We start from the raw sequence: 25,709 nt of genomic DNA, 5'->3' as shown, positions 1-25,709 counted from the left end.
AATGTTTGCACATTATATAAAGAAGGTTGCACATCATATAAAGAAGTGTGTACAGAATTAAAGAAATTTGTACCGAATATTCAGTTTAATTTAAGCTAAATAATATAAAGGAAAAGGCATCGAATATCTCGATAAAACGACGGAGCATAATGGTAAATGTATCGAATATAACAAAGGAATTACCGAATATATAGATAAAAGCACTTCAGATATACATGTAAAAGGATGTATATATGTTGTTATCCCGCCCTGGTAGAATAAATAATAACCCAGACCGTAGCCCGAGGTCATTATTTTAAGGGCCGAGCATTGTTCATTATCATAACTAATCTACAGTTTGAGGTGTTTCTCTTACTTAAAACATGGCACTCTGATGTACAATGCTAATTATGGATATTGTGTAACTAATCTACAGCTACAGGTAAGGCCTTCAACCATCTTTGAAACACTGAACATATGTCAGCACAGTAATTGTTGTAATATGTCTACTCTGGTCGTGCATGCATTGCATGAATTTTTCATGAATTTGTGTTCTCTTCATTCTGAGTGGAGCAGTACAAGAGGCAACATGGCAGACAGTACAGATCAGATATTTACGAAGTCAAACTATCTAAAATGATTATCAAATTTCCAATAACAGAGTTTATTTTGTGATATGTTAATTAAACTGCTCTTTATGTCAGAGGCAGACCATTCACTTGGATATAACTTGTCGGAAATTCACAAGATATGGAGGATTACCATGGAAACGTATTAATTTTGAATATACCGCTCTACGTTATGAAATGAAGAATATGATTGGTCCTAAAACATAATATCAAGATTTAGTGGATTATAAAGGAAACTACATTGAAATTCAATGAAAACGGCAAAGTGATGAAAGGAAAGCTTAAAATTTCAAGTTTGTTCAGTAGGCTTTGTGTGATTCTTGGATAAGGAATTATACCGAAATTATTCAATTTGGGAAACGTGGATTTATGTGTTACGTGTATGTATTCAAGAAATGAAGCAATTAACAGTGAAATTATTGGGAAATATACCGAAAGCATTCATTCAATTTTCAAAGAAAGAAAGTACACATATCTATCTAAAATTAAAACATCATTGTAGGAATGCCTGTGCTGTCGAAATACTAAAGAGTCTTGATTTTCAACACAAGGAGTAATTTTATGCGTTGTGGTTGATGTGATTGGATTTATGCCAATGTCCACGAATCAATATATAAACCAGAAAATATGTAATAATATGTTTTATTGAAGTTTTCTATTACATTTATGTTGAATTTGATTAGATTTATTTGTTATTTATCTGTTCAATTTTACAATGCTGCATGTAGTGTCACTCTCTACCTATCATTGTACATTAGTTTACCTGGAACTGTAGATTAGTTGAAACTAATCTACAGCTACAGGTAAACTAATGTACAGTGAAAGGTGTACTAATCTACAGACAGAACAAGTACTTGAACAATAGTCTAAATAAAGTACTGGGGACAACAAAAGATGACATCATAGCCATGTTTTAATTACAAGAAAAAGCATTGACCATAGGACACCACCCTGAAGAACTTGAGCTGCTTTTATTGACTTTGCACTCGCACAATATTAGCACAGGTCAATTACACTTGAATGTGTAATAATTAGCCAAGCCTCTCTTAACCACAAATTGATCGCTTTGAGAAAGATTATTATATAATTATGATATTCATTTCGTAAAATGAACACATGTTTTGTGTATTAGGAATTTCTAGACCAAGAAATACCAATTAAGTACTTTTCTTTTGCAAGACTTCCCTTGTATTAAATGTCCCCTGGAAGTATCTATGATCCACCATTTGTATACTATTGTATGAATTACTGTAGTCAAGTTACACAATCAAACTTTCCATAGTTAAATCTTACCGTATTACAAAAAAACAAATTTTATAAAAAGAATATTTACATCATGTACGTTGTGATGCATGCTGATGATCAAAATAGATGAACTAATTACCAGAAAGATGGAGCACACCACCTTATCTGTTCTTTAACGCTTTGGACTAAATGAAAGTTTTAATGATATTTTTTATAATCGCTTTGCATCAAATTCTTCATTAGATCTTAAATTAAGGTTATTGTTCGATGTACTACACACATAATCTATTACAGTAATTAGTAATAATAGATAATATTTCGTCTTATCATCCGTGCTTCAATTCTTCAAATTGAATAAATAGAGGTTACACAACGAGTGGCTGTTGGATATGGAATTTATTCCACACGAGTGAGTTATTTTTTAAAAGTTACAAAGCGAGTGTCTTTTATAACTTTTAAAAAATAACTTACGAGTGTGGAATAAATTCCATATCCAACAACCACGAGTCGTGTGACCTGTTTCTACCACAATTATATCCGCTTTTAGCCGATAAAAAAACAGCAGTTTTGGCGTCAAGCGGCGATCACAGCATAGCATGACGTCACTCGATTATTGATGACGTTGACAAATGATGACACGACACTCATAAAGACGTAGTTCGGTCAAAATTCACCGTGTCAGCCAATCAGAATGCGTACAGAGTTTATACCACGTGTGGTATAAACAAATTGTTAATCAACAGCTGCATCGTTTATTTGATACCCTGAGAGTTGAATAACACTGACTATTGTGGAAGAATAAGTTTTAACCGATTAATAACACAATCTTTTTAAAGGAGATTTTACAATATTAAAGCTGACAATGCAAGTTAAAAAATATACATTTGAGTATAAAAAAAAATAATGAAGTTTTTTTTCAATATTTTTTTTCTAAATTCGGTTCTGAGACAACCCCTTGCGTTTCTAAGGACGGGCAGTCGCCATTTTGTTTTAACTCTGCTTGGATACAACACCGGGTACCCGACCCCTATATAAAGCGCGTGAACCACACATACGTGCAATCAGTCGAACGCTCGTTGTTCAAGGTGTAACATTACTAACACTTCACCGGCTCTAGATCTACTGCACTATATACCCAAGACGTAATGATAATAAAATGGTTAGTACTTTCAATGTTTTCTCAAATAAAGTTTCTAGGAACCATATAAAGATATATACAGTTAAATTAAAAGTAATGCATGAATTCATACTTTCTTTCCACGTGCGAGATCCATGTTGACTATAACGTAAACAGACACGGAAATTCTAATAGGAGATAACATTGTCAAACTAAATATAAATACTGTACTCACCTGACAAGGTTTCATTGAAGTAATAATGTCAGCTAGATCCCAAAATATGTCAAATACGAGCAAATAAAACACTTCAACATATTAGATATTACACGCACATGTACACGTGTGTGCCTTTGGTAGTTTATATATGGAAGCGTCACTTGTTCGGGGCAGGTGGTCACGTGCAAGTGGCCAATCGAGTACATCGGGTACGATAGCATACATGGAGATATGTGGACGGATTATAATCAGGATTTTTATTCATTTGTGTGGAAAGTTAAATTTGTGAAACCTCTAAATACAGCTTAGAAGAGTTGACATGTTTGCTTGCTAAAACCAGCCCTACAGATATTTACAGGTAAGGTGTTTTGTTTATGTATCAGTAGGTGATACACAGTGGACAACTGCTAGGTGTATATGTACATGACTGAGCGCACGTGTGTCGATTCACGCGCTTTATATAGGGGTCGGCAGGCGTCTCGTATCCAAGCTGAGTTCAAACAAAATGGCGTCTGCCCGTCCTTAGAAACGCAATGGGCTGTCTCAGAAACAAATTTTGAAATAAGAAAATTTCATTATTTTTTTTAATCTCAAATGTACATTTTTTAACTTGCATTGTCAGCTTTAAGTTGATATACATTTGTCGTCTCTGTTACAGTTCATTGTACAAACATTTTTGTTCTGTGTTCTGACAGTATCCTTTGTTTTGTTAATATTCAACTAATTTAATATTATAATTTCCGTTAAGTATTATACATTTCAAAAGAGTAAACAATGGGGAAAAATATCATTTAAAACAATTTTGTACATCGAATATCTTACAAACACACCAAATATTCACAAAGCACTGGCTTCAGTTTTCTATATTCAAAGATAGTGGCTATTTCATATGATTAGCGCATGTGTAACAGGAAGGCGACAAGTCGACAACTCGACAACACGACAAGTCGCCAACACGACAAAGCGACAACACGACAAGTCGACAACTCGACAACACGACAAGTCGACATTTTACCGCGACAACACGAGATTCTGTACTCGCTAATTAGCGTGTTTGAAATGTCGATTTGTCGTGTTGTCGACTTGTCGTCTTGTCGTGTTGTGGACTTGTCGCGGTTCGAAAACGCGACAAGTCGACATTTTAACTGTTAAATCTCGGGTTGTCGCAGTTTGAGACCGCGACAACTCGACAAGGCGACAACACAACAACACGACAACACAACAACACGAGATGGCCGTAATCAGCCACCATAGAAAGCAGAGACATTGACAAGATGAATAGTTTTCGTAAGGAGTCAGTCTTGGTTTGTGTTTTAATGTAAGGACACCAAAAAATTCACGAGCATGCGCACGACAACCAACTAACTACTAACACTTAGTCCGTCGGATGGGACTTAAAGACGGTGTCCCGTGTGAGGATGCCCAGCCTTGCATGATGAAAACCCCTCTGCGGTCTTTCGATGAAGAGTAGGTGTGATAACGCCGGCCTAGCTGCAATATTGTAGCTCAAAAGACTTTTAGACAGAAAATGGTGTCGTCTTTAGAGCTACAATTGGTGCCTATTACTGCTAATGGAGCAAAGTTATGATTATACAAACCATTATAAAACGTTTCTTTGCATTTTATCGTACTTTTTTGATATCGCTTACCTACTAGGGAATAAAACTGAACTATATGAAATATCAAATTCTCATCGATCATTATTTTTTTTTTGCATAATACATATGAAGGTCATTCTGAAGGGAATTTATACGGCAAGCCACAAATTGTGAATTTGACGTCTTGTGAGCGGTACGGTATATATTATGAATGGTAGTTATGTTTGTTTTAGACAAAAAAAAATATGTAAATGCATGTAAACGCTAAAAATAATTGGAAACATACAAAAAAGTATAGAAAACTATGCCCGAGTGATTTTCGGAGGCAGTGCTCCACTACGACACATAGGGACCAATTCGTACCCGGCCGAAAGGTATTGTAGGCCGGGTACGTATATTCGTTCTAACGCCGGCCCAGAGGATAGGTATAGGTACAGGTTATAGTTTAGATATTTTTACATAGATGAATTAGAAGGGCTTCAAAATTATAGAATCTATATACCAAATTGATAGGCTAGGTTCCTTCCTTTCCCCCTGCTCTTGATGGGTGGGGCTGGTTACTGCTAGACGATGCCACGATAGGACCTTTTAGGATCTAGGAGACGTCTTCCAAATTAATAGATATATAGGTATAGCAGACGACTCCTCACTCTATGCTTTCTCTATAAACATTGCTCTTCCTACTCCATTTCCTATCTTTTCGCGTGCCCCGAAACGTTATATATGGCGTTACGGCACGCAAAACTCTTCAAAATCAAAATCTGACACACGTGTGTCATTCTAAACATGTCTTGTCTCAGATACACATGCCCCGATATTGCAAATAACAATGTCAAATTGAAAATAAACACTGCACTCACCTGACAATATTTCATTGAAGTAATAGATGAATGTGTTGTCAGCTATATCCCAACATATGTCCAATACGAACTAATAAAACACTTCAATATACACTAGGTTTTACACGTACACGTACATCGACACGTGTGTGTCCTTGTCGCTCGTTCGGGTCAGGTACTATAGTCACGTGTATATGGTCAGTTGAGTGCATCAGGTACGATGATATACGTGGAGATATGTGGACGGATTATTGTTTGGATTTCTATTCACTTGCGTTGGAATTTTATTTTGAGAAACATCTAAATGACAACTTAGAGGAGTTGACAAGTTTTCTTGCTAAAAAAAGTTCCATATAGTTTTACAGGTGAGGGTTTTGTTTACCTATTTGTAGGTGATATAACCTGTGGACTGCTAGGTATATAGGTACATGAATGAGCGCACGTGTGTCGATTCACGCGCTTTATATAGGGGGCGATGAGTCGCCGGAATGTAAAACAAAAATGGCTGTCCTCAACCGGGGAATGTCTCATAAACGATTCTTGAAAAAATAGTATACTTATTTTTAAAAAAATCATTTTAATAATTGTCAGCTTTAACTTCACAGTGTATGAACGGAAGTGTATAGTATAATCATTATTTGCTTTTTGTATCGTCACTTGTGAGTACCGAAGCGGGGTAAATGAAAACAGGCACGGTATACGGGTCAGTAAAACACCAAATATCTGTATCATTCGTAACTACAAATTTGTTTAACATTATAGACGTCCTCGTAATATATTTCCTCTTTATAACAAGCGACTATGCAAGTGCCCTCGCAAGCAACTATACATCGCAGTTTCAAGACAATGCAAGTGACTTTACAATTTTAACTGGTCATCCTACAACTTCAAAATACGATTAAGTCAAAGATATTGTGTCCCTTAATATGTATTTATGTGTTTTATATTGTTGGATTCATTTATAAACATGTGATGGTGCTTGAAATGATGAAAGCCAGACAGAATACCTTAAAATAGTGCAAAATATTAGGCGGGTGTCTCAATTCTTCGGTGATGAACAGCAGATCAACTCACGAAAAGTGTCTGAAATGTTAATGCTGGTTAACACTCAAAACTTCATTAGTCACTGGTAGTTCAAATTGCTATCCATGACGCCGTTTATAACTTTAGAGTACAGCAAAATCGTATAGAATAAATAAAATTGGCAAAAAATATTCACTAACCGTTGTTTCATTTGTCTTAGCAAGTGACCAAGTACCGCTATACAGACTCGCAACTACGAAATTAAAAAAAAACCACAAAACTTTACACTTCCGTTCATACACTGTGAACTTTATACCCAACTTACCTGTGCCCCGTACAATGTGACAGTACATTTCACGTACTGTCGTATTTCAAAGTTTTGATGTTTACAATATATGCTTTCCTTTAGATTACGTTGGAATGAATTAGCTTATTACACTTATACATTGTATGAATAATTAATTGTTTGTAATTGTAAATTGCAGAGTTGTTTGATGTGAAATGTGGTCAAATACCCTTATTTCTTACACCGGTTACAAATATACGTAGAACATTTTACAGTATTTTCCAGTGTACATGTACATGTATATACATGTATCACAAAGAATTTTGTGATAAATTTTAAAGTGCTTTGAACTTGCGTTAATAGTTGCTAAATTTTAACATCAATTATCAGTTAATACTATTGTGTGTAATTTGACATTCCTAAGGTTATATTCTTGATCATATTTACGTTTGTGACATTTGAGATAAAACCCCATATGTGTGATAACTGTGTATATCCTCTGGCAATTTACTTTGATAACTTTTCTGAAAGATTTTAAGTTCCATTCTATTACGTAACCGGATTAATGTCACGGCCATCCTAATTGCCTAAAGGACACTGACCACGGCTGATCAATCTGCCAATGAGCGATATCTGTCAATCATAATTCTGTAATTTTATTGTATGTACATTATTTAAGCATGAAATATTTTATTTGTAAGTCAGTTAGGTCTCCGACTTTGTACGGAACACAACGGCTATATTCTGGACACTCCAGAATAGCCATCCGTCAAGTCAAAGTTATCATCATTAAATTCCAACGTTCAACTTCAACATTTTCTTTCGTCGTCTTTACATCGTGACAAAACGTGCGGAAGTTTCCGTATGTTACATGTATGCATGTGCATCACTATCTTCATCGTTGTTGTCATCAATGATTATGCATAATTGACTTAATTTGAATATGAATACATGTAACTGGAAGTGAAATATTTTCATTCTTTATATCTTTATTATATGCATGAACTATAAAATGAGAGAACTGCAAATGACGAAACACGAATTCAAATGTTCATTATTACAGTAGCTGTGTACGTACATTTGTAAATGTACATGTGCGACCCTAATATTGATGCCTATTGAATTGTAAGCAATGAGCTTTTATGTACACATATACTGTATATATATGATCATGAATGCACACCCTAGTAATATAATCCGTTATGAAAAAATATTCCGAGAATACATTTTCCATGGTAAGCGGAAGAACCTTTCGACAATCTGAAAAATAAAACAAACTTAAACTTGTGATTGATGCGGGAAACACTATAAAATGTTAAATATTACAATTGTTGAGTTATGAAATATCGATAATAGAAATCAAGCATATACATGTAGATGGAAATTTGATGTAATGCATTATAAATGTGTTTGTGTGAAAATCTTTTATTCGTCATTTCAATAGCACGCTACTATTTAAAGTACCGGTATACGCGCCTGATCTCTTCACTAAACTGTCATTATGGAACGTCACAATGTTATGTTGATTGGAGATTTAAATAGTCGTACTCGTGAAAATGACGATTTTATTGCAAATGACACTGTGGTTGATCGAATCCAGTGGTTAAGAAATTTATTGTTGGTAACTTTACTGAATTCTCGGACCATTCACAGTGGTTAAGAAATTTATTGTTGGTAACTTTACTGAATTCTCGGACCATTCACCTTTGCATATTCAGTTATGTGCTAAACGTAATGTTAATGCTGATATCTTAAATGATTCCTATAATGGCGTAGATCGTCCTAAATTTGTATGGAACGATGAATCAAAACATTTATTTATGGAGTCATTAAATGTAAATTTAGACAGGCTGCATAATCATGTACTGATAAGAGGTGACCTGAATCAGATTTCCATTGATGAAAGTGTTAAAAATTTTACTCTTGAACTACAAAGTATAATGAAACCTTTTTTATGAAATCGTGCTATGATACTAGAAAAAATACTTGTGATAAGAGGCAAAGGTTAATGACAAGAGAAGACAAACCATGGTTTAACGATGAATTAAAATTTTACGAACGCAATATCTTGACGCCCTATATAATTTCAATTATGATAAAATGATTTAAGTCACGATGTACTCAAAACTAAGAAAAAGCAGTATAAAGTAATGGAATGTAGACTAAAGCGTCAATATGTGTGTGAAGAGGGTGACATGATGGAGTACTTAAGAAAACATAATCCAAAATACTTCTACAAACTTTTTGCAAAGAAAAAAACAAAAGCTCCTCAAATGCCAATGGATCAACTTTTTGATCATTTCAAAAACGTAGCAGGTCACGGTAATGAAGATGGTAATTTCGTATCCGATACTGATAACAGCGATTGCGAAAATGACGTCATCTTTAATGAATTAGATTCTCCAATTTCTATGGAAGAAATAACTCTTGCAATTTCTAATCTTAAGAAGGGTAAATCTCATGGTCCGGATGGTCTGCTCAACGAATGTTTTATCTTCTGTAAAAATATGCTGATTCCATCATTACACACTCTTTTCAATAATATCTTAGAAGCTGAATGCTTTCCAGCAGACTGGTCGTCAGCACTTATTGTCCTATTCATAAAAAGGGTGTTACTACAGACCCTAACAATTTTAGAGGAATAAGTTTAATAAGCTGTTTGTGTAAATTATTCACTTCTATTCTTAACAAACGACTTGCAAATTTTTGTTCTGATCAAGAAATTCTTACGGATGCGCAGTTTGGTTTCCGATCGGGTTTAAGTACAGTTGATGCAATTTTTGTTTTACAATCTATAATTTCCAAATCTTTATCAACCAAAAAAAAGATTATATTGCTGTTTTGTTGATTTTCGGAAAGCATTCGACTTTGTTGATAGAGTAAGTTTATGGTACATGTATAAGTTAATCAAACTGGGCATCAGAGGGAAATTCTTGAAAGTTATTAAGGGTCTGTATTCATTTGTAAAATCATGTGTTTTTATGAATGGGAAATGTTCTGATTTTTTTACTAGTCATATTGGATTGATGCAAGGGGAAATCTTATCCCGTCTACTCTTTTCCATGTTTATAAATGCTTTTGAAAATAGTTTTATTGAAAATGGTGCAAGTACATACGAATTCGGTGATCTCAGTCTATTTTTACTTTTATATGCCGATGATTTGGTTATTTTCTCTGAATCTGTCGAAGGTTTACAAAGTTTGCTTAATTGTTTATGTGATTACACTAAAAGATGGAAGCTAACTGTTAACACTGAAAAGACCAAAATTGTAGTTTTTCGAAATGGTGGGAATATTAAGGAATCGGAATCATGGACATATGAAGGAAACGGTATTTCAGTTGTTGATGAATTTTGTTATTTAGGCGTTTTACTACGATTTAATAACAAGTTCAAAAACACTATTAAACACGTAGCTAGTCAAGCTCGCAAGGCCGTTTTTGCCTTGCGGGCAAAGTGCAATCAAGTAAATTTCAATATTAAAACTTTATTACATTTATTTGATACATATATTGTTAGCATCCTTCATTATGTTTGTGAAACATGGGCGGGATTGAAAGCTGATGAAGTTGAAAAGGTTCATATAGAATTTTGTAAAAATATTTTATGTGTAAAAAAATCAACTTGTAATGCAATGGTTTATTATGAACTTGGTCGTTTTCCCTTGGTAAATCAACAAATCTTCAAAGCCTTCAAGTATTGGTTTAAACTATTGAATAGTAATAACTGTATTTTGAAGTAAATATATCAGTTCTTTTTTTAAGGAAACTGAAAAAGTACACCCAAAACATATTTTTTTAGTGTTTACAGTGAACTGCGTTCAAGCGTCCGGATTAGACTCCCCCCTCAAATGTTGTAACATTCTGTTACGACAGCCAATGAAAACTATGGGAGGTTGCCTCGATTGGTTAGACTCCTTGTGGTGTAGCGCAAACAATGTTGACTTCAAAGGGAACTACTGATTTGACTTGGTCACACCTTTGTACCAAAGATTTGTTAGCATACACTTTAAGATAAAAAGATTTCAAACATGTTTTTTTTTTTTTTAAATTTAATCGTTCCATATAACCATCGAAAGACAATAACACTATATCTTGACCGCTTCATAAAACGTTCCCTGGAACATACACGGTTGTAGCTGTATATATAAGGCCAAAAACTATGTCTGTTTAAGGTTACATTGGCAAAACAATAGGGTTGGTAGGCAAGGATTTTTTTATATATAAATATTTTTGTCAAGCTTAGATGCAATAACGAGCTGTTTACTAAGCAGATATATGACTCCTATTAATCAATAAAAATGATTAAGCATCAGTGTCTTTCACTCTTGACTCTTTATTTAACAATATTAATAATTGGAGATTTGACTAAGAAAGATGGTATTAGCAGCTCAGATTGGCTTAGGAGTATCCTTTTAGGTACAGAAAAAATAGGGTGGGGGTAAAAAATTTAGGATCGTTCGGGTAACCCTAAACAGACATATATTTTTGGCCTAATGAAGATGTTTCATCAGACACAACATCAACATACCGCAGTCTCCCTAAACACTGCATACATGGGATGCCGTCTTTACATGACCCTGGCTGTTAATAGGACGTTAAAATTATCAAACAAACAAATCATCCGGAAGCAGACAGGCCACCTCTAATATGCATTGTTAGTTGTATGTTTAAAACTATGCTTGTATTCAACCTATGATAAGTTGTGCTAAAAACACTCTGTTGTAGTTCAAGAAATCATAATTTGATGCTTGGAATATACATGTACATGTATAAAGTAACGACTCTCTGGCTTCTGTGCTTTCACATGAAATAGTATCGATAAGTTAAGGTACCAAATACCAATTTCCACTCACTTTAACCTGTTACTATGGCTATGTACATGTAGGTCATGATTATATACATGCATGTAGTTCTGTTTTTATATTACGATTTTGTATACCAAATTGTTGCGGTATTAATTGTGTAACAGTTATAACAGGTAAACTCCGCCCTCAGTTGATTATCGCTGTTGCTAAACTCCGCCCACAGTCTGACTGACGCTATTCCCGACCCGATAAACGCGCATACGACTGGTTGAAACTATCCACGTGATTTGTGGTTTGAACGATCCAAAAGGCAATTCCGGACGCTTGAACGTATTTCACTGTATTAAACAGAAACTATCTGAACTTGGGTTAGGTTATATATGGTTAAGGCAGTCACCTGCTGATATCAGTTTACTTCCGTTAATTAAACAACGAATTGATGATCAGACAAAACAACTGTTGTTGTCAATAAGCACTTCCAGTAAATGTGATCTCTTTAGATATCTAGTAGATGACGTAACATTACAATTTTATTTAACGAAGTCTGTAGAATTTATGTATCCAAACTCCGTCTTTCAGCTCATAATCATGCAATCGAGACAGGTAGATATAGAAATGTTGAAAGGAATAATAGATTATGTAGAAACTGTGAACTCTTCGAAATAGAAGATGAATATCATTTTTTTATTTATTTGTCCAAAATTTTCAGATATTCGGAGAAAATACATTAAAAACTATTTTTGGGTAAAGCCATCTGTTTACAAAGTTATTGAATTGCTAAATACACATAACATAAAAGATCTTAATTTATTAGGCAAGTACATAATTGAGGCAAACAACAGCAGAATCACTTAATCACATATGTACATTTCAATTTGTCTATGATAATTTAATGTTTACCCTTGTTGATTGTATATATGTATATTTTATGTTAATATTCCAATAAGTTGTATACTTACGGAAATAAAGAATTTCGTATGTGTTTATGAAATATCGTTGCTTAGAATTAAAAAAAAGAATTATTCAATAGACTATTCTTGTACATGTATTTACATATATCTGTTTAGCTCAAAATAAACAAGTGCAATTGATATATAAGAGGTATTTTATATATCAAGGACTTATAAGTGAAACTATATCTGAAAAAGTGCCGAGGTGACCTCGGAAAAGTGCCAAAGTGACTCTAATTCCAAGTGCCGAGGTCTCCAAGTGCCGAGATGTCCTGATACCTAGATAGGTGTTTATATTATAAAGCATATTTTTAAATAGTAATTAAATTATTTGTGTCTCAAGGATTTTCAAGTTGATGTCTCTGTATAGAAAAAAAGAATCACATTTATATTTGCTAATGCAATTTTGTAAAAACAAATTGCAGAATTGTTTCTATTTGTATTTCTGGTGTGGACTACGATGAGTGATTATCTCTACTTATTTGAATGATCTGGTTTAAATTGTTTTAATAGTACATTTTGGTGTACACAAGGACGTATCTTTACAATATACGTGTGAGTTGCAATGACGTGGATCATTTGAATGACTGTCAATCAATCACGGTTCCTCTTTCTCCCACTTTTTCGAGGTGAAAGGAATTATACAAACACTGGAGAACAATGGCACAGCAATTATAGTCTGTTGTGATAAAGTACTGACTTACAGGTAGATTTTTTACCTGTAATTTTACAAATAGTAATAATAATATATATTTTATTAATAATAATATATTTTATTAACGTGTCAAACATTTTTACACAACATTTACAAGAAAAAAATATTCATCATTAGTAAAAATGCCCAGCCATTAATTGGCTTACGAGACACGAATGTACTAAAATTATGGACAATATATGTGAATAAAATAACATTTTCAGTTAAAGTTATAATAAGTTAAGATTATTATAATAGAGATCGCCTTCTCCTCATCGCTAAAAAGATATATTTAGCAAGACTAACTTGTAAAACATCACAATTCATTAAAAAGAGAAGTTGATTATCAGAAGACATACTTTCAAAATGTTCACATAAAACAGTTACTCTATCAAATATGTAAGTTTTCCTTAAATCACAATACGCTTTACAGTTAAAAATAAAATGAACTTCAGACTCAATGATATCTTGACAAAATGGACAAGTTCTTTCGTTTAAAGGCATTGGAGGCTTACAATAACGCCCTGTCTCTATATTCAATGGCAAACTGCCACAACGCAACTTAGCAAGAACGCTACGGTGACCTCTAGGCATAATGCAGGAAACATAACTTTCAGTTTTCAAATCTTTCTTAAAAGTTCTATATGTCCTAAGCTTATTTCCGTTTACATTTCTATTATCATTCCATATTTCCGTGATCCAGGTCTGCTCATCATACTTAAAGTTATATGTGCCGTAACTGGACGAAAATTTTGACATGTTATTTTTTCTTCATTAATCTATTGAAAATCGTAAGGTTTGATGAATTAAGCCGTGAAAATCATTCAAATGGTTCCAGATGTCAGACAAACGTTAGTTGCAACACAGAATTTAAGTACTGTAAAATTGTTGGTTTTTATGCCTTATGTATGTTTATATGGAAACATATCTGCAGAAATCACTTTACAATGACTAATAACATTATAAAAATGCTAAATGAAATTGTAGACTACGATTTGGCTTTATGGTCCGACCGTATTTACTCATTTGACTTCATTATAGATGTACATATAATGATTTTTGGCAGTACTGCCAAAATTCATTTTCAGCTCTTATATGTACTCGTAAAATTAAGACGTAAGCATTGGAAATACTGTAATTCTCAAAATGTTGGTAACTTTTGGTAATAAATAACATATCAAAAGCTCATCTTGATTCGTGAGTATGAAAAATACGGCACATATAACTTTAAACACACACTGCTTAATAGACTTCATAGCAGTACTTATCGATGTAGCACAGTTTATAATATTAGTTACATTATATTTAGAAGCCAGATTGTTTGTCTTTGAGTCCCATGATCTGCCATACCGTTCGGACCATTTACACACTTTATATATCAGTCTATTCGTTGGCAATGGTTTTAGTTTACAGCGTAGACGAAACACTTCAATATGCTGCGTAGCTAAACATGACATCCAACCCATGTCCCCTCTTTTTCCACAGTTAGAAGTATTTTTGGAGACTCCCAGGAATAATCTAATAGCTCTGTTCTGCACGTTATTGATGACGCGGTGCTCAGTCTGGCCTCATATCGCTGAACAATACAATAGAACTGGTTTTACTAAACCACTATAGAGCTTTGTATAAACAGAGTAACTCATTCATCCGGCAGCTATAAATTTCGATGACAACATCCCCAAAGCTCGGCTGGCCGATTTTGCAAGTTCCTTTACCGCCATTTTTAAATCTAGGTATTCATCGAACCATAGCCCTAAATATTTATAGGCATTACATATCTCCAACTCATTTGTACCACATGTGAACACAGACTTCGTACGTGATATAGAATTGGGGCGAAAGTGAATAATTTAGGACTTTGTCGTATTAATTGTGATTCTCCACTTGAAGCACCATTCCGCCACAATATTCAATAACTTTTGTAGATCACTTTCTGTTGCCGAGATGAGCGCTATGTCGTCCGCGTAAAACAGAGCACTTAAATTCATTGTGTCTATGTTGACACCACATCCTGACTGATTAAGGATTTCAATCAAGTCATTTATGCACAAAGAAAAGGCTGCTGCATCCCTGTTTTAGGCCCCCGCCGTACATTGAAGCTGTCGGTTAATGTTCCATTTATCCGTACATAACATTTTACATCCTCATATAACGAAAAACCAGCTGATTGTAATTTAAACCACAGATAATCCCTATCTACTGTGTCGAACGCTTTCTGTAGGTCTATAAAACTTGAAAATGTAGATTGACCTTTCAATTTTCTATTGTTTATAATGGTATATAATGTATAAATATGTTCCTGACAATCTCTTGACTTACGGAATCCATTTTGAGCGTCGGCCAGTTTATTTTCCCGTTCTAACCACTTCGTAAGTCTGGTATTTATAATATCGCAGTAAACTTTACATGGTACCGATAAAAGTGTTATCCCGCGATATGTTAAGGGGTTCCGAGGGTCTGTGGAATTTGGCTTAATTAGTAGATTAATTTATTCCTTCCTTCCATTTTCCAGGCACCACTCTATTTTCAAAGCATTTTTCAAAAAATGAATGAAGTAATGTGACACATGCATCATTTTTAGCGCTTCCACCGGTAAGTTGTTTATCCCTGATGCTTTATGGAGCTTTGCCTTTTTTTACTGAAACTTCTACTTTCTCCATCGTTATCGGGGCGTTTAGAGAACTACTATCACAATCATCTCCCGCGACGGAATTGGTTTCCTCTCGAATGCGCTTTAGGTGAACCTCATCAAAGCTATTGTCGCTAGTAGAGCATGTAGAATATAGGTCACTGTAGTCTAATTTCCATCTATTTCACACTGCTTTAGTATCGGTAACAATATGACCACCACCATCAATTAATTCCCATGTAATTCTTTGCTTGCGTTGTTCTCCAATTCCAATTTTACCAATGTCACGCCAAAATTCCCTAGAATCGTGTTTAACAAGTGATTCCTCTAATTCGCGTTGTTTCTGTAATTGATAATTACGTTTACATCTGCGATGAAGTTTGTCGAATAGTCGCCGAGCGATACAATACTCCTCCTTATAGCGACGACGTATTATAGGTGAGCCTTTATATTTCACACAAGTTTTTTTCTTTATCACATAATGCTTCCCAATTCTCCTGTAAGATATCGTTCCAGTAAGGTTTATATAACGACTTAGTCACAATTCTATTTAACTGTTAATATACCTATTCTGTATTTTATTCCCATTACAAATGTTTTCATATTTCATCACAATATCTTGAAATATTAAATGTAATAAAACATTAATTGTTAAGAGATAATAAATTAAAATTAAAACATTTAAATATATATACAACATATGAAACTTAAAGCACTACACTTAAACATCAATGAGAGATTATTAATTAAAATTAAAACATTTATACACTACACTTAAACATCAATGAGAGATTATTAATTAAAATTAAAACATATATATACAACATAAGAAACTTAAAGCACTACACAATTAGAGATAATTAATTAAAATTCAAACATTTATATATGTACAAAATATGAAACTTAAAGCACTACACTTAAACATTAATGAGGGATAATTAATTAAAATTAAAACACACACACATATATATACACATGTACAACATATGACACCTAAAGCACGCACTGGACATAAATGAGATGCACATCTTATGAAAGTTTGTTATCATCGCTCTAAATGCAGAAGATGGGATGCTGCGTCTGTGTACTGTATCACATCCATTGCGCCAGTCTCCAAACGTTCCTTCAGTTGGGCAAGGCGGCTGTCGATGTTCCGGTACCGTTAGGCTCTGGGTCTAGTTTGCCCTCCGGCTGCGTATTGGATGCGCGTAATCTCGTTGTTGGCCTGGATTTCCTGGAACACACGGATGATGCTGTAGATATTTGGGTGGGAGTGTTCAACCTTTCTTTGTGGAACCAGACAGACATCGTCGTTGTCGGCGTAGAGTTGTTGAAGTCCGGTTTGCTGGGCTTTCCTCCAAATACACTGCGTGAAATGAAAAAAACATCCCTTCGGTGTGGCTGCTGGAAATACGGAGCGAATGGCATTCTGGGTAGCGGTCTCGAAGTCCAGGAAAACAGTAGTCGGGTTGAGTTGGATGTTCAGTTCCGTCATCATCGTCTTTAGTAGTGTGAAAAATCGTTGGTAAGTTGTGTAGGTCTTGCTGGGCAATAAACTGTAGACTAGCGGGTACATCTGATTTCCTATCTGGGCATGAACTGTGTTGATCTGGTGAAACTGGGTCGGACAAGTGTAGAAAGTTCCATTACAGAAGAGAGTATCGGCGTTACATGGGTCGATGAGGTTGCTGGATGTCGCAAAGGCTATGATGCGGGATTGGTCACCATCGTCAAGTAGAAGGAATTCATCTCCAGCGGTCGTCTCTGTCCACATTCCCTCGAGATTGATGTCCTGGATTGTCTTTGGTAGTTGAGGAGTCTGGGTACGTCTGGCGTTGTAGAGTAATGTCTTGCTAGATTGAAATGTTGGTAGGTGTTGGACAGTGGAGAGTGTGTAGTTATTCCAGTCGTGAGTTCGCAGTTTGGTAACCTCTTCCTCGTAGATCCTGGGTATGGGTTTCACCTCCTCCACGCAGCGGGTACGGATGTTCTTCATAATCTCCAGTGCGATGATCTTGGCGTGGTCCTGATGATGGTTATGGGGGTGGCGGTCATTTCCTGTAGGGATGCTGTTGCGGGTACTCAGTGTGGCGGGGCAGTCGGGTATGGTGCATCTCCAGTAGGTGCGTTCTCCTCTGTTGTTCTTCACACAGTAGATGTAACCATACTAAGCAATGTTCTGTCTTCCAAATTTATTTCTAAGAAATTTCACCTGAATCTGCGCGTTTGCCATGTTGGTGGTGGGTAGGGAACTGTGATAGTCAAACCTCTCTGATGTCCTTATATACTTATAAAATATAGCTTGGATGCTGATCTGAAGACTTTTAATCTTATTATCCAAAATCTTAGATGTATTAACTTTTCATCAAATAATCCATTATATGCCTTGATAATTGATTTTGATTACTGTCATTTATTGATTCTTCACTCATCACACTGTTGAAAATGGTATATGATATGTAAATATTGTTTAAATAATGATGAAATTAGATAACTTTAAACATTGTGTAAAATCCAGGTAATGTGGGAAAACACAGGTAAAATCCAGGTAATGTGGGAGAACACAGGTAAAATCCAGGTAAGGGATATGTGAAGCAGATTTTAACTGCTGTCACAACATAACTGCCCCTATGTTATTATAAAAAAGTAGGAGAAACAAGAACACACCTTTCCCTGTGCTAAGAGGTATGACACCTCACCCCCCTCCACACACACACCCCACTCACCACCCCCACCATTGTCTTGGTTACCAGCAAAACCATGAACTGGTATTTGACATCACAGGTTGTTATTTTCACAATTAATATTTCCGTAAGTTACACAACTAACTAGAGTATACAGAGTCATTTCATTATATGTAATGTCTTGTGTTGAAACATCGTGTAGCTCACTTACTTTAAAGTGTACACGGAATGGAAAATGATATTAAGATATGTTATTCTGTTTGATCTCCTGACAAGAATGTTGAAAACCGCATCAAAATCGGCCGCTTCAGTACCGAGATACCGCCCTCCGAAGTGCTCGATTTTTACCTGTATATCAACTGCTAATCAGGGAATCGGCCGCTCATGCTGATTTGGGGAATAACCGGATGTGACGTCACGAGGACAACGGCAGTGAGGTGTTTGGTAGTGGGGTTATAGCACAAAGGTGGACATATATGTATTCCTAAAATGGGGTTACGAGAATTTTACAGATATATATATACAGTATACAGTAATGGTGACGATTTAATTATATATAAAATAGGAAATATTGCAACTGAAATCATGCTAAATACATAAGTAGATTAGCGGAAATTATAAGTTATTTATGTTTCTGGTATAAGCCAGGTGTACCTTGTGTAAAAACTTTTAATTAAGTAGAGATCTTATCTCTGTTTTAACAGCTTACTAAATTATCAAACCTGGGGAATATTCAATTTTAATAATGTCATTTAAAAAGAGACGAATTCGAAAAACTGATGTTCATAAAATTATCCATTTGTAATTAGTTTCTGAATAAATAAAACATTCACTTAGGCCAATGGTTTTTCAAGAATCAATCCATAACGAAAAGAACAGGTGTTAAATGTATTTCATAGTTACAATACACGTAAATATCATAGACATAAATTGGGAGGGTGGAGATTAAATAAAAAAACCATAAACCTAATGAGTGCACATTATGAATTTCCCAAACCCTCCCCTATCAATTCATTTAATATAATCTTGACACTAACTCTATCTGTCCTTTTCATAGCTACCATGTAACATGAACCATGTATGAGAACAATGGTGTCTTATATTTAACAATATAGTAACAGATCCACATTTATTGGTCAAGATAGATTATCATTATTAGTATTAATATACTGCTTCGACATCGTTATAGCCCCCCAACACGTGCCTAAACCGCCCCGGCGACAACCCCAAAGCGCATTGGAACTAGCCAAATAATCCTAGCAACTACCCAGAAATATCCAAATTACTGACATTGTGCATCATAATTTGCATTGTGCTTTCTCGACATGCCATTTATAACTAAATTTTGTAGTCTCTGTTAATAAAAAACTAAATCTACGTAAATAAAATCATAGACAACTCAATATATCACACCGAGCACACAACGTAATGCATTGGTCAATTCTGGAAATAAACAATTCATGTATACAACTAGGTGAATTTCACCCCTTGTTATCTTTTAGGTTCGACACGGTAACACTCTTTTAACTGTAACCCACGTATTATATAAGAGGTGTAAAACAATTATGCCATTAATAACCTCACTACAAAATTATGGACCATCGCTACCCGTACCTTGAGATCTTACTTTTGACACCTGACGTGAGCTAATCAACGAAGCGTGACAGGTCACTAAACACCTTTCTTACGTAATCTGGTTATTAGCCCCCTCATTGGTCTCGGTTGACCACGCGTTTTAGTTACTGCAGTATACAGGTAAAGAGATAAACGCAGCACGACATTGGCTATTCGGAAGAACAGTTCTGATTTTGTTCTGTACTTGATATCTGTAACTTGGATTAGACATAGACATCTTCATTCTTTTTTTCGTCTGACTCGTGCATGATTTATTTTTTTCAATTAAAGACACTAATAAATGAAATTGAGCGAAATATCAACAAGTCGTCGGATGTACTGTATTATATGAAAATGGATCGATTTCAGATATAACGCAATTAGTAGATGCATTTACATATATGCAAAAAATTCTGCTTAAAATCATAATTTAATTCGTATGGGTAGGTTATATGAAAAAGTCAGAAATTTGTAAAGCGGGTTTGACCAGTACAACGACCCGAGTCGGGTTTTGGATAACATAGTCAAGAATCTTTTACATAATATTCATGTATATGTGGTTTCAAAATACCGTAGATTTACAACGTACGTGGATTATTATACACATTATATTGTGTATAATTGTGCAGAAATCGCGCGCAGAAATGTTCATTTATCTACGACAGGTACATCAATATATGCCATGGTATAAATCCCTATTTTCAAGACGTATTCCAAACTCATATCTATGATTGAGGATAATGTACACATGTATTTGTGTCTGCAAAGATCGATATTTACAAGCAAAATAGTTTTATATCAGATTGCAGACGCCAGAAAATCGCCACTCTATCTTATGTGAGTAGAGTAGGTCCCGTTGTCCTCGTGACGTCACAGGTCAGGGGTCCCGAATCGGGGTCAATGGCTTGGGGCTTCAGGTGTGTTCTAGAGAAAAGTCGCATTATCTCTAATACCGTATTCGCTATGAAACTCGTACTTTCTCCATTCTAAATTTTATACAGTGACACATTTATCAAGCCTTATATACCAAACCATTCCGTGTACACTTTAACTGTCACCGCCATGTTCATTTGTTCTTCGGAACGCTTCTCGAGTTTACCGACAAGCACAACATAACATAATTTGCATAATGTAGTCACGATATGTAAAGTCGTGAAGCGTTCCGAGAGAAAAATGAACATGGCGGTGACGGTTAAAGTAAGTGAGCTACACGATGTTTAAATGGAGTTTCTACAAAGTACTGGTCATGACACCTCCAAAGGAGATTGTGGATGAACACAGTTCTGGGTACTGTTTACCACCACAAGCGTAGATTTTGTGATTTTGGCTTGGTTTTTGAGGTACCCATTAGAGCCGAAACGACATTTCGACCGGACAGGAAAATGTCTACCTGGCATATTTTTCGTAAATTTCCCGATTCATCAAGCCATAACTTCGTCAATACTTGGCCAATTTTGTTCATCAAGCACTCAATGGAAAGATAGATTATTTCTCTTTAAGGTAAGATATCCTTCAATGTTGTATAGAACCCATTTATTAAAATGATAACGAATTTTTCAAAATAGGTCCGTTTTTCTCGACCGCCGAGTTCATACCCTTGATACTATAATATATATACGTATACTATTGGATAAAAAATTTCGTGCCAGGCCCCTGTGTTCTTATCCCTACTATTTAAATCTCTGTTTTCACTTATAAATCCTTGCTTTCGAATAGTTCTTTTTTCGATATGCCATTGTAAATAATATTACTGTTTCTAGTTTAAAAATACATCAATCTGATTGAAAAATACATATACATGATACACTTGCTATATGTAATGTACAAATTGGGCTTAATTGGCTTACGAGACACGAATGTACTAAAATTATGGACAATATATGTGAATAAAATAACATTTTCAGTTAAAGTTATAATAAGTTAAGATTATTATAATAGAGATCGCCTTCTCCTCATCGCTAAAAAGATATATTTAGCAAGACTAACTTGTAAAACATCACAATTCATTAAAAAGAGAAGTTGATTATCAGAAGACATACTTTCAAAATGTTCACATAAAACAGTTACTCTATCAAATATGTAAGTTTTCCTTAAATCACAATACGCTTTACAGTTAAAAATAAAATGAACTTCAGACTCAATGATATCTTGACAAAATGGACAAGTTCTTTCGTTTAAAGGCATTGGAGGTTCAATGGCAAACTGCCACAACGCAACTTAGCAAGAACGCTACGGTGACCTCTAGGCATAATGCAGGAAACATAACTTTCAGTTTTCAAATCTTTCTTAAAAGTTCTATATGTCCTAAGCTTATTTCCGTTTACATTTCTATTATCATTCCATATTTCCGTGATCCAGGTCTGCTCATCATACTTAAAGTTATATGTGCCGTAACTGGACGAAACTTTTGACATGTTATTTTTTCTTCATTAATCTATTGAAAATCGTAAGGTTTGATGAATTAAGCCGTGAAAATCATTCAAATGGTTCCAGATGTCAGACAAACGTTAGTTGCAACACAGAATTTAAGTACTGTAAAATTGTTGGTTTTTATGCCTTATGTATGTTTATATGGAAACATATCTGCAGAAATCACTTTACAATGACTAATAACATTATAAAAATGCTAAATGAAATTGTAGACTACGATTTGGCTTTATGGTCCGACCGTATTTACTCATTTGACTTCATTATAGATGTACATATAATGATTTTTGGCAGTACTGCCAAAATTCATTTTCAGCTCTTATATGTACTCGTAAAATTAAGACGTAAGCATTGGAAATACTGTAATTCTCAAAATGTTGGTAACTTTTGGTAATAAATAACATATCAAAAGCTCATCTTGATTCGTGAGTATGAAAAATACGGCACATATAACTTTAAACACACACTGCTTAATAGACTTCATAGCAGTACTTATCGATGTAGCACAGTTTATAATATTAGTTACATTATATTTAGAAGCCAGATTGTTTGTCTTTGAGTCCCATGATCTGCCATACCGTTCGGACCATTTACACACTTTATATATCAGTCTATTCGTTGGCAATGGTTTTAGTTTACAGCGTAGACGAAACACTTCAATATGCTGCGTAGCTAAACATGACATCCAACCCATGTCCCCTCTTTTTCCACAGTTAGAAGTATTTTTGGAGACTCCCAGGAATAATCTAATAGCTCTGTTCTGCACGTTATTGATGACGCGGTGCTCAGTCTGGCCTCATATCGCTGAACAATACAATAGAACTGGTTTTACTAAACCACTATAGAGCTTTGTATAAACAGAGTAACTCATTCATCCGGCAGCTATAAATTTCGATGACAACATCCCCAAAGCTCGGCTGGCCGATTTTGCAAGTTCCTTTACCGCCATTTTTAAATCTAGGTATTCATCGAACCATAGCCCTAAATATTTATAGGCATTACATATCTCCAACTCATTTGTACCACATGTGAACACAGACTTCGTACGTGATATAGAATTGGGGCGAAAGTGAATAATTTAGGACTTTGTCGTATTAATTGTGATTCTCCACTTGAAGCACCATTCCGCCACAATATTCAATAACTTTTGTAGATCACTTTCTGTTGCCGAGATGAGCGCTATGTCGTCCGCGTAAAACAGAGCACTTAAATTCATTGTGTCTATGTTGACACCACATCCTGACTGATTAAGGATTTCAATCAAGTCATTTATGCACAAAGAAAAGGCTGCTGCATCCCTGTTTTAGGCCCCGCCGTACATTGAAGCTGTCGGTTAATGTTCCATTTATCCGTACATAACATTTTACATCCTCATATAACGAAAAACCAGCTGATTGTAATTTAAACCACAGATAATCCCTATCTACTGTGTCGAACGCTTTCTGTAGGTCTATAAAACTTGAAAATGTAGATTGACCTTTCAATTTTCTATTGTTTATAATGGTATATAATGTATAAATATGTTCCTGACAATCTCTTGACTTACGGAATCCATTTTGAGCGTCGGCCAGTTTATTTTCCCGTTCTAACCACTTCGTAAGTCTGGTATTTATAATATCGCAGTAAACTTTACATGGTACCGATAAAAGTGTTATCCCGCGATATGTTAAGGGGTTCCGAGGGTCTGTGGAATTTGGCTTAATTAGTAGATTAATTATTCCTTCCTTCCATTTTCCAGGCACCACTCTATTTTCAAAGCATTTTTCAAAAAATGAATGAAGTAATGTGACACATGCATCATTTTTAGCGCTTCCACCGGTAAGTTGTTTATCCCTGATGCTTTATGGAGCTTTGCCTTTTTTTACTGAAACTTCTACTTTCTCCATCGTTATCGGGGCGTTTAGAGAACTACTATCACAATCATCTCCCGCGACGGAATTGGTTTCCTCTCGAATGCGCTTTAGGTGAACCTCATCAAAGCTATTGTCGCTAGTAGAGCATGTAGAATATAGGTCACTGTAGTCTAATTTCCATCTATTTCACACTGCTTTAGTATCGGTAACAATATGACCACCACCATCAATTAATTCCCATGTAATTCTTTGCTTGCGTTGTTCTCCAATTCCAATTTTACCAATGTCACGCCAAAATTCCCTAGAATCGTGTTTAACAAGTGATTCCTCTAATTCGCGTTGTTTCTGTAATTGATAATTACGTTTACATCTGCGATGAAGTTTGTCGAATAGTCGCCGAGCGATACAATACTCCTCCTTATAGCGACGACGTATTATAGGTGAGCCTTTATATTTCACACAAGTTTTTTTCTTTATCACATAATGCTTCCCAATTCTCCTGTAAGATATCGTTCCAGTAAGGTTTATATAACGACTTAGTCACAATTCTATTTAACTGTTAATATACCTATTCTGTATTTTATTCCCATTACAAATGTTTTCATATTTCATCACAATATCTTGAAATATTAAATGTAATAAAACATTAATTGTTAAGAGATAATAAATTAAAATTAAAACATTTAAATATATATACAACATATGAAACTTAAAGCACTACACTTAAACATCAATGAGAGATTATTAATTAAAATTAAAACATTTATACACTACACTTAAACATCAATGAGAGATTATTAATTAAAATTAAAACATATATATACAACATAAGAAACTTAAAGCACTACACAATTAGAGATAATTAATTAAAATTCAAACATTTATATATGTACAAAATATGAAACTTAAAGCACTACACTTAAACATTAATGAGGGATAATTAATTAAAATTAAAACACACACACATATATATACACATGTACAACATATGACACCTAAAGCACGCACTGGACATAAATGAGATGCACATCTTATGAAAGTTTGTTATCATCGCTCTAAATGCAGAAGATGGGATGCTGCGTCTGTGTACTGTATCACATCCATTGCGCCAGTCTCCAAA

The 25,709-nt window shown here is 34.8% G+C and overlaps 1 protein-coding gene and 3 pseudogenes across 1 annotated transcript in view; 1 reads left to right on the top strand and 3 right to left on the bottom strand.

Moving 5' to 3' along the window:
* The window catches only part of LOC138305441 (angiopoietin-related protein 7-like), a 163,936-nt gene that overhangs the window by 98,231 nt on the left and 39,996 nt on the right, over window positions 1–25,709 (top strand). The gene's annotated exons all lie outside the window — the stretch shown is intronic.
* Window positions 14,459–15,229, bottom strand: LOC138306508 (uncharacterized; annotated as a pseudogene).
* Window positions 17,174–18,443, bottom strand: LOC138306507 (uncharacterized; annotated as a pseudogene).
* LOC138306506 (uncharacterized) lies at window positions 23,041–23,811 on the bottom strand (annotated as a pseudogene).

The sequence above is a fragment of the Argopecten irradians genome, chromosome 13 (assembly GCF_041381155.1).
Source record: "Argopecten irradians isolate NY chromosome 13, Ai_NY, whole genome shotgun sequence".
Classification (NCBI taxonomy): Eukaryota; Metazoa; Mollusca; class Bivalvia; order Pectinida; family Pectinidae; genus Argopecten; species Argopecten irradians.
This window is presented reverse-complemented; position numbering and strand designations above follow the sequence as displayed.